Source organism: Passer montanus, unplaced genomic scaffold (assembly GCF_014805655.1).
Source record: "Passer montanus isolate IOZ18808 unplaced genomic scaffold, ASM1480565v1 scaffold25, whole genome shotgun sequence".
Lineage (NCBI taxonomy): Eukaryota > Metazoa > Chordata > Aves > Passeriformes > Passeridae > Passer > Passer montanus.
In genome coordinates this window covers 2,097,911-2,110,301 of record NW_024367149.1, presented here as the reverse complement: position 1 = coordinate 2,110,301, position 12,391 = coordinate 2,097,911, and the positions used below count along the sequence as shown (strand labels likewise).

Sequence of the window (12,391 nt, the reverse complement as noted above, 5' to 3'; positions counted from 1 at the left end):
TAATGGTGTTTGTCACATGTTACAGTGGAGGATGGAGGGAACCATATCCTAGAAATCCAAGCTCAAACCTTGTCCAGGGCTGACACCGCAGTGCCGAACCTCTCTCCAAGATGAGTAAGGTCACCACCAAAAGAAAACCATCAGTGACAGTAAAACTTGACACTGCAACATCACAGGTGGAGAGATAAACCCCCACTATTTACTAAATAACCACCAAGCACCAGAAACTGCAACTAAAAATACTATGCATAAAATCTCTGATCTGGAATCTTTTTATTACTGAATACTCATCCTCCAAAAAAAATCATCTGTAATACACTGAATCTGGGGTTCTGAGCAAAATATATATAATATGGCACCCAGCCAAATACTACTGATTACACCACTGTCTTGAAAGTCTGCTGGCAAGGTATGCCTTGTTTCAAAATAAATCCTGGAGACTTCCTTCTTTAAAAAAATAAAATATTATTTCTTGCTTATCTCAAGTTACCAAATATTTACTTTGTAAGACTAGTGAGATATTCTGCATTAAGAGAACACTGGGAGAAGAGATCTTCCATTTTGGATACTACCTCAATAAAAATTAGGTAAAAATCCCTCAATTTCATATCTCCAGTGCAGTACGAGACACTCAGCAATGTAACTCATAACACTCAAAGCACGTAACAAACAAACAAGCAAAACTAATCACAAGTTCAAGTTGTTTTGCATGACCACATTCATCTTCCCAGAAGGCACACTTCACTGAGGCTGATTTGTTCTTCCAGGGTAAGACAGCTGTTTAAGGACTAGTAATGGTGTTTGTCACATGTTACAGTGGAGGATGGAGGGAACCATATCCTAGAAATCCAAGCTCAAACCTTGTCCAGGGCTGACACCGCAGTGCCGAACCTCTCTCCAAGATGAGTAAGGTCACCACCAAAAGAAAACCATCAGTGACAGTAAAACTTGACACTGCAACATCACAGGTGGAGAGATAAACCCCCACTATTTACTAAATAACCACCAAGCACCAGAAACTGCAACTAAAAATACTATGCATAAAATCTCTGATCTGGAATCTTTTTATTACTGAATACTCATCCTCCAAAAAAAATCATCTGTAATACACTGAATCTGGGGTTCTGAGCAAAATATATATAATATGGCACCCAGCCAAATACTACTGATTACACCACTGTCTTGAAAGTCTGCTGGCAAGGTATGCCTTGTTTCAAAATAAATCCTGGAGACTTCCTTCTTTAAAAAAATAAAATATTATTTCTTGCTTATCTCAAGTTACCAAATATTTACTTCCTTGGACAAGGAGAAAGACCTTCTTCAGTCCTTTATTCCCCCTGATTGGCCATGAACATGAATATGCATTGCAGTTCAAAAGAATATAAAAATAGAAAGAAAGATAATAGGGGAAAAAAAAACCCCACTACTATCAATATTTGAATAATGAGGCAGCTTTATCTTCATCAGTATATCAATTTATTCACATGGGGTGACAAGAATATATTAAAGCTATTCTAAAGTTGGGCCATTAAATTGCTTAGACAACCTGTTAACCAGTGCTGCTGGCAATTAGGAATGTATTCTCACTGGAGGCCTTCTGTAGAGCCATGCTTCAAAGGTTCAATGTGCTGTACATTAACTTACCAAGAAACACCCTGAGAACTGCTCCTCTGTCAGGTAAGCTCAGTGCCGCCAACTAATTAAGCCTACAGTTCATATTCTGAAGATGTCAATGTCCTCCTGCCAGTTTAGCATCTGCACAACCATGGGAAAGGTAAGTCAGATTAAAAAAGCAGCCAGGCTACAGTAATGGATGCTAGGTTGGCTATAAACATTCTTTATCCCTAAATAAGTTTTGCAGCACATTTGGACTAAAGTGTTTTTATTTCAGGCTCCTGCTGCGCTCATGATTTTGTACAGGTACTCACGTATGCACATGTACATGCTTGCAAGGCAGGTTTACTTGTTACTTTTCTATTAAGAGGAAACTTGGCATTTCTCTAGAACAAAGCTGTAAAAGTTCTCTGGAATGCTGATCCTAATCACCAGTCAAAAACTTGTTGAAAGAAGGGTTCCACACCTTGCTGCAAATAGAGCTGTTCCACACAGACTGGGGGAACAAGCACGAAACTGAAATACAAATGGAGAAAAGCAATGGTGGGCACAGAATAAGCAGCCTAAGAACAAAATGGCAACTGCCCAAGTTTCAGTTTCTTTTGCACTGAGAGGATGGACTAAACGTGGTTCATTCTCAAGCCCTGTGAGCAAACTGGAAGAAAACTGTGTTGCTCAGTGCATGGATAAATTATCCTAAACCACCTGGATGGCTTACATCAGCCTTCAGTGACTGCGGCTGCGATGAGGAAGGGGGGATGAAAGCAGAATGCTGAAGGCACTCAGGGAATTACTGTAACCAGAGGTAAGCCCAGCTCTACAACCCTCAATGCACTGCACATCTGGGACCCAGAAAAAGCCTTTCAAACACTCACATGGGGTGTGATTACTGCAGGTCTGATAGCAAATATATCAAGCTAGACTGGTACCAGAGGATTACAGAACAGCAAATGCAAATGTCTGTTTAAAAAAAACCTAAAAACTAATTTTGTTATCTAAATGTTGGCTGATTTGATCTCAGGAGTAATGAAATGTTTTAAAACATTTCAAAAGACAGATAATTAGAGACCTACAGGAAAAGAAAAAAAAAAACAAAAAAACAGGATAAGACATATCTTGGGTTAACCAGCAATAATTCATGCCACATTTTCCCAGTATGTTTTGCAAATAAAACACAGTATTTTCTAAACATAATGTGGCAGGTCTCAATTATCCAGCTATCAGAAAACAACCCTGCAATGTTATGTAGGAAATAACCAATTTAGTGGGAGAAAATAATAAAAAAAAAATATATAAGAATTGTAAGACAAATAAAGAAGGAGGCTAAAGTTAAAAGGTCAAACTCACTCACAAGAAAAGAGAGTTTGTAGTGGTTACTAATAGATTTTTTCCCCAGGGGTTTATGCTGAGACACATATGTTATAATTTTATATACATAAATAAATAAATATATATATATACACAAAAATAAAAACTTCAAGACAAAAAGAAAACACTACTCAAGTTTGCTAAATGTCAGTCTAGAGAACTACATTTGTCACACACCAACAACACTGTAAATTTAAGGACAAATAAATAATAGACCCAAATATTTAGTACTACACACAAAACTATGCACTTGAGAAAAAAACAAAAAGCATTTCTGGGACACTCATGTATAAAATTATTAACAAAGTAAAAATCTGATATATTAGATGGAGAACAATTAAGTTACACAGTTCAGGGAAAAGCTCCAGAGAAGCATTTTTGCTGCTTACAAGTGGCTCAGCACAGCCTTGGTCACTCACATACACAAAACCTTACTTCAAAACAAGAACTTACAGATGAAGGATATTTGAAAACATTTAGGCTAAAAATTGGACCTTTTTTCAAATTCTTATGGGTTTTTTTGGTTTTTTTTGTTTGGGTGGGGGTTTTTTTGGTGGGGTTTTTTTGGGGGGGGGTTTTTTTGTTTGGGTTTTTTGTTTGTTTGTTTTTTGTTGTTGTTGTTTTTTTGTTGTTGTTGTTGTTTTTGGGGTTTTTTTGTTGTATCTGTTGTTGTTGTTGTTGTTGTTTATTGTGAACGCTTTACCCATTCAGCAAGCAACAGTGTACCAGACCATACCATCTCCCCAGGACAAACAGCCATCAAAGAGATTTTTTAAAGTGGTACTTGATCCAAAGACAAGGAAAACTCTGATGCAATTGCCTGCAAAATCAGTGGACCAGATGTGACATATACTGGTAAAAGGGCAGGAAATAGGGAAAATTCTGATGTGGCATTGGCATTGCTTTTCTCTTTAAAAGCTTCTTCAGCACATACCTCGGTGAAAGAATAATGGTGCTTGGTACTGGGAAGGCCACCTAGTGAAGGAACCAGATCATATAGGAAGCAGGTAAGTGAATACACAGCTCTCTGTATCCTCTTCTCTTCCTAAAATATCAATGAAACTGCTGTTCAGACACCAGTTCAATTTTAAAAGAATGTTTGTGAAAAGAGACCGAGCAAGGTGGTAGGAAAAACAAGAGATTTGTTTTACTTTGCAGGCCAAAAATAAATAAGACCTGTGGTGTCACCCAGTGCCTTCTGCAAACCTGAAAGGTCAGAAGTATTTCTTAATTCCCCGATAAATTCTCCCAGAATGTTTTTCTTCAGTTAAATTCTAGATCCTGACATTGACCTCAACACCGTTTTTCAATCTGAGCTTCACTACAGGCACTTCAATAACATGAAGATGAGGGCAGAAGGAATGACACATTTTCCTTCATAGCTAAATTATTTTGTTTTTAATTTAGAAACAAATTTTCAAATCCAATGGAGAGACTTCCCTTAGATCAACCTAATGCCAGAGGCAAGTGCTCCAACAGATAACTGATTTGAGGAGTAACCATTACAGTCGCATTGCCTCACTCAGAGTGCTGTAAGAACTCCCAGATAATGCAACCAAATATCTCCCTCACACAAGAAAACTCACATGTCAACAGCTGGGAACACCAGGGCAGCCTGGATGGCATATTCAGCACATGTAGACTCCTGACAATTCAGTGCTTTTTGCGCTTTTTTTTTTGTTGCTGAAAATAAGATAATAAACCTAACAGCATCCCTGTAGTAAAAGAAGAGCTATTTAGCCTCTACAGGCCTCCATAACTCCTACGGAATTAAAATGAATTTGTAAAGGACTAAAATCTAGTTAGTACAGCCACACATGAGCAGGGGAGAGAAGATGGCCACCTGAATGTGTGCAAGCCCTGCTGGAGTGGCCAAAGCCACAGCAGGCAGGTGCCCCCAGCGAGCCTCTTCAGTGCCCCTGGCACAGCACCAAGGAAAAGGCACGTTAGTGAGCAGGAAATGTCAGCCTGGAGAAGTGAGAACAACAGCTTCTGATCCCTCAAACAAGCAATCCTATATTCTACTGAAATAAAAGCTGGTTAAGATTATTCTGTGTTGCAGATCTGTTACTGTTGGTAAACATATAGTCATATTTTGATCGGGTTGGCATCTCTTGTGGTAGGAGGGAAAAAATTAAATCTTTCCTGAAGCAAATTCCAGAAATGATTACTATGTAAATATTTCCTTATTAATTCTACAGTATGTCAGTCAACACACTCTGTACAAATATATGATGTATATAAAAATTATTTCCACTTCTCTTTTCCTTATTTTAACTAGTGCAAGTTCTCCCCCTATTCAGAAATAACCCTAATTGAAGTTCCACTGATGAAAAGGAAAAGCAATCCCCTTAAAATGAGCTATTAAGTCTTTTGTATCTGAACCTGAGAGGAGCAAAAGATGCATATCATTATCTTCTGCACAAAAATGATGCATTTCCAGTACAAAGATAGTGAAACCCTCACACTGCATATAAACAAAAAAAAATGAATAATCTACATTAATTGCCATTTATTGAACAACACATTTCCCTGAACAATTTTTAAAATCCAGAAGCCATCCCAGGCTGAGCCAGCCCAGTAAACAGCATAAAGTTGGAGTCAGGATCCAGAAAATGAGGGGGGAAAGCCCCACCACAACCTGTGTTGATACAGACCATTCCAGGTAAGGCTGCTTCCTATACAGCCTTGTACACATTCAGTCCCTGAAGCCTTTTATAAGCTGCAGACACCATGATGAAACACTTTTCATTTTGTAAACACATTCCTGCTTTCCGTGAGCTTCTTCTTGTAACAAAAGCAAATCTACGCTGCCAGAAATACTAAGTAAGAGTGGTCCTATAGGAGCTGGCAAATTCTATCACAAACCTCAAGTGAAAGTGTTGCTGAATGGTTAATAAACACTCCAGCATTTGCAGTCCCTCTTCTGCACACCAGTACAGGAATAACAACGTGTAACACCCCTCCTGTGCAATATGAACAACACATGCATCTGAAGGAACTGCTCTATGCCCAATACAGTGATTATCAAAAGCAACATTTCAACCATAACGAGAAGCAAGGGAAGGAAGTCAGGACATGCAATGCCTAAAATACAGCATTAAATAGACAGCTATTGCCAGAACATCCAAACAGGTTTTGGACAGGCAGCTCAAACCCATTTTCACTTCTTCACACCAAGAAAATAGGTAAGCATGAGAATGTGAATTCCTAATCTTGAGCATGCCATCTTTGTTTCCTCTCCTCTCTGCAGCCTCTGAACATTTTACTTTAAACCTCATGAATGTGGCAGAAAAAAAGGAATAATTTCAACAATCTAGATGTTCATTATCTTGTCATAATGCTCAAGATTCACATGTTCTAAAAGGCTTCTATTCTTTCCTTTAAATATTTTTATTCAAATAACCTAAAGCACTGTAGAACCTGAAGTTAAGACTACAATACCCAAAGGGGAACCCATATGTTCTCTTTTCCAACCCTGAGAAGAAAATAGGTATTTATATATCTGCATGCCAAAGAAGTACAACCCACTGTGCTCTCCTGTAATGCTGCTGCATTAACCAAGTTGTTGCCAGCATAAGCCAGCCAGAATCATCTGGGGGCCACACCAGATCTGAAAGAGCAGCTAAACCCCCTGCTCTCAATGTGGCCTACAGCAAGTGAACTGTAAAAATAGTAGCAGCACCAAGAAATCTCTCTGCATTAGTTTTAACAATTGTCAGTTATGGATTTTTCATATTACAGGATCTAACAGGCACTAACCACCCTCCTTTAGTTCTCTCTGCTTGAACATCTGACTGCTCTGAGTCTTAAAGCACATTCAAACCCCTGTCTCAGAACTCCAGTGTCAGTGCAGGAGTCAGAGACAAGCTTCCTTGTCGGAAAACTACTAGAAATCACAAATCATGTTTTTTCTTACCTTTTTTGTCCATATTTGTCTTAACTGCACAGAGCCTATAGCTCACTGGTGACTGGTCAAGCAGAGGCTCCACCTGGAAGTTCTGCAATGTTAAGTGATTTTAGCAAGGGACCTTCTGGTAACCTTCCTGGAAAGCTATGCCTGCCGTGCCAGCTTCTTCGCCTACACCCACATACTTGCAGGCTCCTTCAAACAACTTTCCTTTCTGAGAGCTAATATTGACTCTTCCCCACGTTCTCATTAAGTCTATTCTTTATTACAGTTTCTATCAATATGCCCTGTACATTTACTGTCTGCATCTCCTTGCAGTACTCATCAAGCTCTGAAGGAAAAAAGAAAAGACAAAAAAGGGAAAAAATCCTGGCATCCCATTTGTAATCTTCTATTCTTCACCATCAAGGCCAACTTAAGTAATATGTTACACACCAGAGTCAGCGGCTCATCAAGTTCACATTCAAATGCTTTAGAAATCTTGATTTAATACCATCTGGTCCTGATGATTTGTTACAGTTCCTTTCGTGAATTAATTATAAATCCTATTCCACTGACACTTCAATTTGAGACAGTTCCTCAGAGAAGTCTTCTCTAAGAAAAAGGGTCTAAGGTATACAATCATTCTACAATCCTCTCACAGGCAAAGAAACAGTTTAGTTTCAACATTTTCCTTCCTATCTTTATTAAATGCTCCTTTTACACCTGGAAGCCAATCTATCTGGAAAAGGTTTCAATGGTGGTTTTTCCTTACATCCATTAATAAGATGATCTTCAATCTCGGAAGCAGACTTTCCTATTTCATCCTCACATTCAACTTCCAAGAATTCATGCCCTTTCCAAGTTTCCTTGTTTTATGATGGCTTCCTCTTTCTGAAAGGTGCCTTTTTACTTTTATAGGCATCTTTGGTTTGGCAATATTGGATTTTCCCTTCAAAAACCACTTTTTTATTGGTGGCAAGTATAATCCTCTTTACACACTGCCGTTACACAGTCACCATGCATCCTGAGCCACTTGAGCCTCTGTTAATGCTGTTTCCTTTATAAAGGAAAAGAGTGAAAGAATTCTCATCTTCAAAATCTTCGTGTCACTCTCATTATAGAAGTTGCCTATGACAGTGATGGGGGATTTATTGCTGTAAAATCAAGTAGAAGACAGCCGCTGTCGCAGTGGCTTTACTCTACTTCCACCACAAACCAACTGCACCAGGATGTGATTCCCTTCTCAGGGACTCTCCACCGAGCTGCTCGACAAAACCGTCGCTCACATTTCGTGCATAATCCCTGCATAAAACTTGTCTTGACACGAAGGCAGCCCTCATAAGGGTATAACAGGCTGAGGTTTTAGTTCCTACAAGCTTTGTAATCTTTCCACTGTTTATAATGCTCTTGATGTGCCAAAATAATTGTAGTAATTCAAGTAAAACTGATCACTATCAGATATACCCAGACATATCCCCAGCAAGTATTAAAAAAAAAATCAGTTTCCATCTGCTACATCCAGAGAGGTGGGATGCCCCACAGTAACTATACAATTATCTTCTATTGCTTAACCCCAAGTAGCACCTTTGGTTTCACCCATAACACTTTCAAAGAGGAAGGCTCAACAACTGGCCCACAGTGACAAGATTAGTAGCACAGAAACATCACCAAAACCTCCAGCTGAGAATGGAGCTGACTGTAAAAAGAAGATACTGCACAAACAGACAGGAATATTACCCACTCCATACATTTCAGCTTCAAAAAGCCTACAAATAATAGTGAGATTTGTAGCTGCATTGTCCCAAAGACAGGCTGCACAAGAATTACATGATCAGCACTCTATTCTTTCACTTATTTTTGCCTAAGAGCAAACCATAAAGCTATAGTAATAAAAAATGAAAAATTACTGCTTCCAGAAACTTATGGGCTTTGGTGACTTTATTTGAATTTTTTTGTCTGAGATAGAAGATTAAAAAATCCCAAAAGCTAAAAGCAGAAGAAACCAATAAAGTTACCCTGTCCCAGATTGCTCCCACCATGTATTTCCTAATACAACCACTTACTCCCAGGTTACAAAACCCTGTAAAAAAAGCCAGGTTAGAAATCAACTGAGCACAATTTCTGTAAAATGCTTCCTCAACTCATTAGAAATCTTTGCAAGTTTTACCAAAACATACAGGAAAAACCAAACCAGTGAGTAATTTCAGTGGAACAGCACAAGGAAATTAATGAATTTATGATAAGGCGACCTCACCAGGGACAGCAGGAAGGTATGAGATAAAAGAAATTTCCACTGTGGAGTGGAATATGATTACAAAATGAGAAAGCAAAGCTGGATCAGTTTTGAAGGTTAATTCTTAGAAGGCTGCTACTGAAAAGCAGGATTCATCAATATGCCTTGCTGTAAAATTATAGCAAAGCAGGCAAATAGCAACCTAGCAAAATCACTAATGTGATTTGTATGGTCAGTAGAGATTGCTTTAAATATCACACTGTGTCAGTAGAGGCTGTTTTTCAATTCTGCATTTAAAGAACAACTTTTGAACATGGCTAATACTCACTGTCAAATTAGGGTTCGGGTTTCCCCTCTGAATTACTCACACAAAGAAAAATATCTCTATTTTACAAGCACGCCAAAAGCTGAATAAGTAATGAACACAGCTGTGCATGGATGTCAGGTAAGACAACAGCAAGAGAAGAAGAAATCTTATGAATCACATGAGATCCAGAGGTCTGAACCAGTCACTAAATTTGATGAGAGGTATCCATTGCCAAAAGCAAGAAATGGATCTTGGGAGAAAGCAGGACCTCTCCCCTGGGAAGGCTAAAGACAGTGGGCACAAAGGTTTTTCTTCACTTTAGTAGACAAAAAAGCAGGAGAGGGAAGGAGGAAGAGACAAAGACCCCAGCAAAAGAAGCAGCAGGAGATCTGAATATCCATCCTGCCCAAGCAGACTGGACTTGTCACTCCAGAGGCACAGGAATAGCAGCAAAGCAACACTTTGAACAGCCCTTGCCCATCTAAAAGGCAATCAAAGCTGGAGAGAAATCTAGTTCACAGGAGCCCCCACCCTGTTTCTGTTTAATCTATTTCTTGTTTGAAAGGTTTTGAAAATACTAGAGGAAATTATTTGCAGCACCATTGCTATGTTAGCCAACTGTTTATGCACTTCCATTGATAGTCTTCCAGCAGACACATTGCGAACTGTCCAGAGTCACTGCTACAAGTACAATACATCAAAATTAATCTGGCACCTGCGTAAAATTTGGCAGTCATACTCAATAAACCGTTTCAACCATGATGCAGCAGTGACTGACAACTCAAACGGAGTGAGCCGGGTACAAAGCTCCTCTCCACGCCTCATTACAGTGCCTCGCCAGTCAATATAAGCAGCACTGTAACTATTGCTATGAGGGCCATTACTCATTACAGTAGCCTACAAAGACACCAAATGCCCTCTGGAATCTCAAAGAGCGCAATTTGCCTGTAAAATACCGGCAGTAAATGCCATATTAAGAGGAGAGTCCCTAGAAGAAAACAGGAGCAGGGCTGCTGACATCAGCCCTGGGTTGCACCTTACCCAACAACGGGTGACTGAACATAGACAAGAGCAACTCAATTTAAACTCAGAGAATAAGCACATCTGTAACCAAAGCACCATCATGTAACCATGAAATATCACACAGACATTTCATCACCATTTTACATTCCTGACATTGTTGTGTTTCTCAGTGCAGCGCCTTGCCAGCAGTGCTTATCAAAAACCTGAGTGCTAGTGGAGAAGGAGTCCTGTACCTCGTGCCTGTCCACGGGCATTCTGCAGTCACAAAAGTGTGTCTTATCTGGGTAACTCATTGTTCTTCTTTTGTACTGTACAGTATTTAACAAGGCTGTGCATAATCATTTGAAGGCATGCAAATCATTTTTATTTTGTGTATTACCTAGGAAATTAAGTGCTGCCTTCTTCTTTTATCTTGTTAGTACAAGTCATTACATCTTTTTCATGTGCCAAGATAAATTTAACACATATTCATTGGTTTCTAAGGAAAAGAAACTGTAGGCATCAAATTACACCTAAAATGCATTTAATTTCCTCTGCTCTTTTAATTGTATGTAAAGAGCCTGATTCTAACCCTGGTACAAACTTCAGCTTCCCAAACCTTACTACTAAAATGTTATTTTCCTGTCAATACCACCTGCTTTCCCATTTTATTTTTTGAAAAAGCTAACTACCTTTAAAAGATGCCACCTTTTTATTGACATGCTATTTCCAAATTATAGCTCTATCTCTGTTAGTAAAACCTTATGCGACCACTGAATACAAAATGTGTTTCCTGGACCAAACCACCTTTTCCTTTCTGACACAGTGAGGTCTCTCCTGCTTTAATTTTAATGAAGCTCCTGCTCCAGTGTTCATACTTTGTGGGCACACATCCATCACTGCTCCCCAAGGGAGCAAAGCACTAATCCATGCCACTGAGCCAGCAGAGGGAGCACAGAACATATTTAGACCAAAACTCATAATTGATTCTTAAAAGAAAAAAAAAATAGAAAAATAAGTTGGTCAGAGCCACTAAAATTGCTTGGATTTAAGCAACATCTTCAGACTGCAGAAGAGCAGGCTGTTAAACATGGGTTTAAAGCATCTCTTCTAGCACCACAAAGTACCAACAAATCCTTACATAATAATGTATTTTCTATGGGTTTAAAGCCCAGTAACAGCATCTCTTCTAGCACCACAAAGTACCAACGAATCCTTACATAATAATGTATTTTCAATTATTAAATGAGCAAAACACATTTTTGTTTTGGAGCCACGTTGAACAGCCACCAGGGTATTCTCTTTAGGCACTCAGCAGAGTAATGAATTGATCAGCTGGAGGGCTGGCAGGGGGACAGCGGCTGCCTGTGTGCACCCCCTCTTCCAAGTGCTCCTCTGGCTGTCAAGGTCTCCACTCCTGCTAAGGGTCCAGCGGACATCCGTGCCAAAAATAGAACCTGGCAAACTCATCTAAAATAGGCTACACAAGTCTCCACCAGAATAGGAAACAAAGTCACATCTTACTTTCAGTTTTATTTAAGGAAAGCATGGTGTAAGAAGGACAGCAGGCCCCAGTTTTACTTTCCAATAAAAGTTTCAAATTCAGAAAAAAAGAGAAAGCAATTTATTTCTTTACCATTCAAGGTCTAGGTACTCATTAGTGCACATAACTGATACACTTTGTGATGACCACTTTTGTACCAAGCTTACTTAATTTACTTTGTCTTTCAATAAAAAGAAATTAATTTCTTTTCACAAAAATGAACATGGTGAGAAAAAACAGACACAAAGCATGCAAATTAAGAAATTCAGAGATGTAAGAGTGTGCTGTGGGCTTGGTACAAAGAATGAAGCTTCAACTTACTTGTCTTAATCTAAAACATTAGAATATTTTTCCTATTAACTCCACCATCAAGACTTTCCTAAATGAGTGTGCACAGAGCAGCAAGGGTAATCCAAGAGGAAAAAGAAGGAA

At 39.0% G+C, this 12,391-nt stretch overlaps 1 protein-coding gene across 19 annotated transcripts in view; it reads right to left on the bottom strand.

Annotated features, from left to right (window-relative positions):
* PTPRF (protein tyrosine phosphatase receptor type F) overlaps positions 1 to 12,391 on the bottom strand; it is a 378,264-nt gene that overhangs the window by 307,814 nt on the left and 58,059 nt on the right. The window contains exon 2 of one of the 19 annotated variants that reach the window (XM_039711436.1): positions 3,917 to 4,027. The exons of the other annotated variants lie outside the window; for them this stretch is intronic. The gene's annotated coding sequence lies outside the window, so the exon portion shown is untranslated. The remainder of the gene's footprint in view (positions 1 to 3,916; positions 4,028 to 12,391) is intronic. 19 annotated transcript variants of the gene reach the window in all.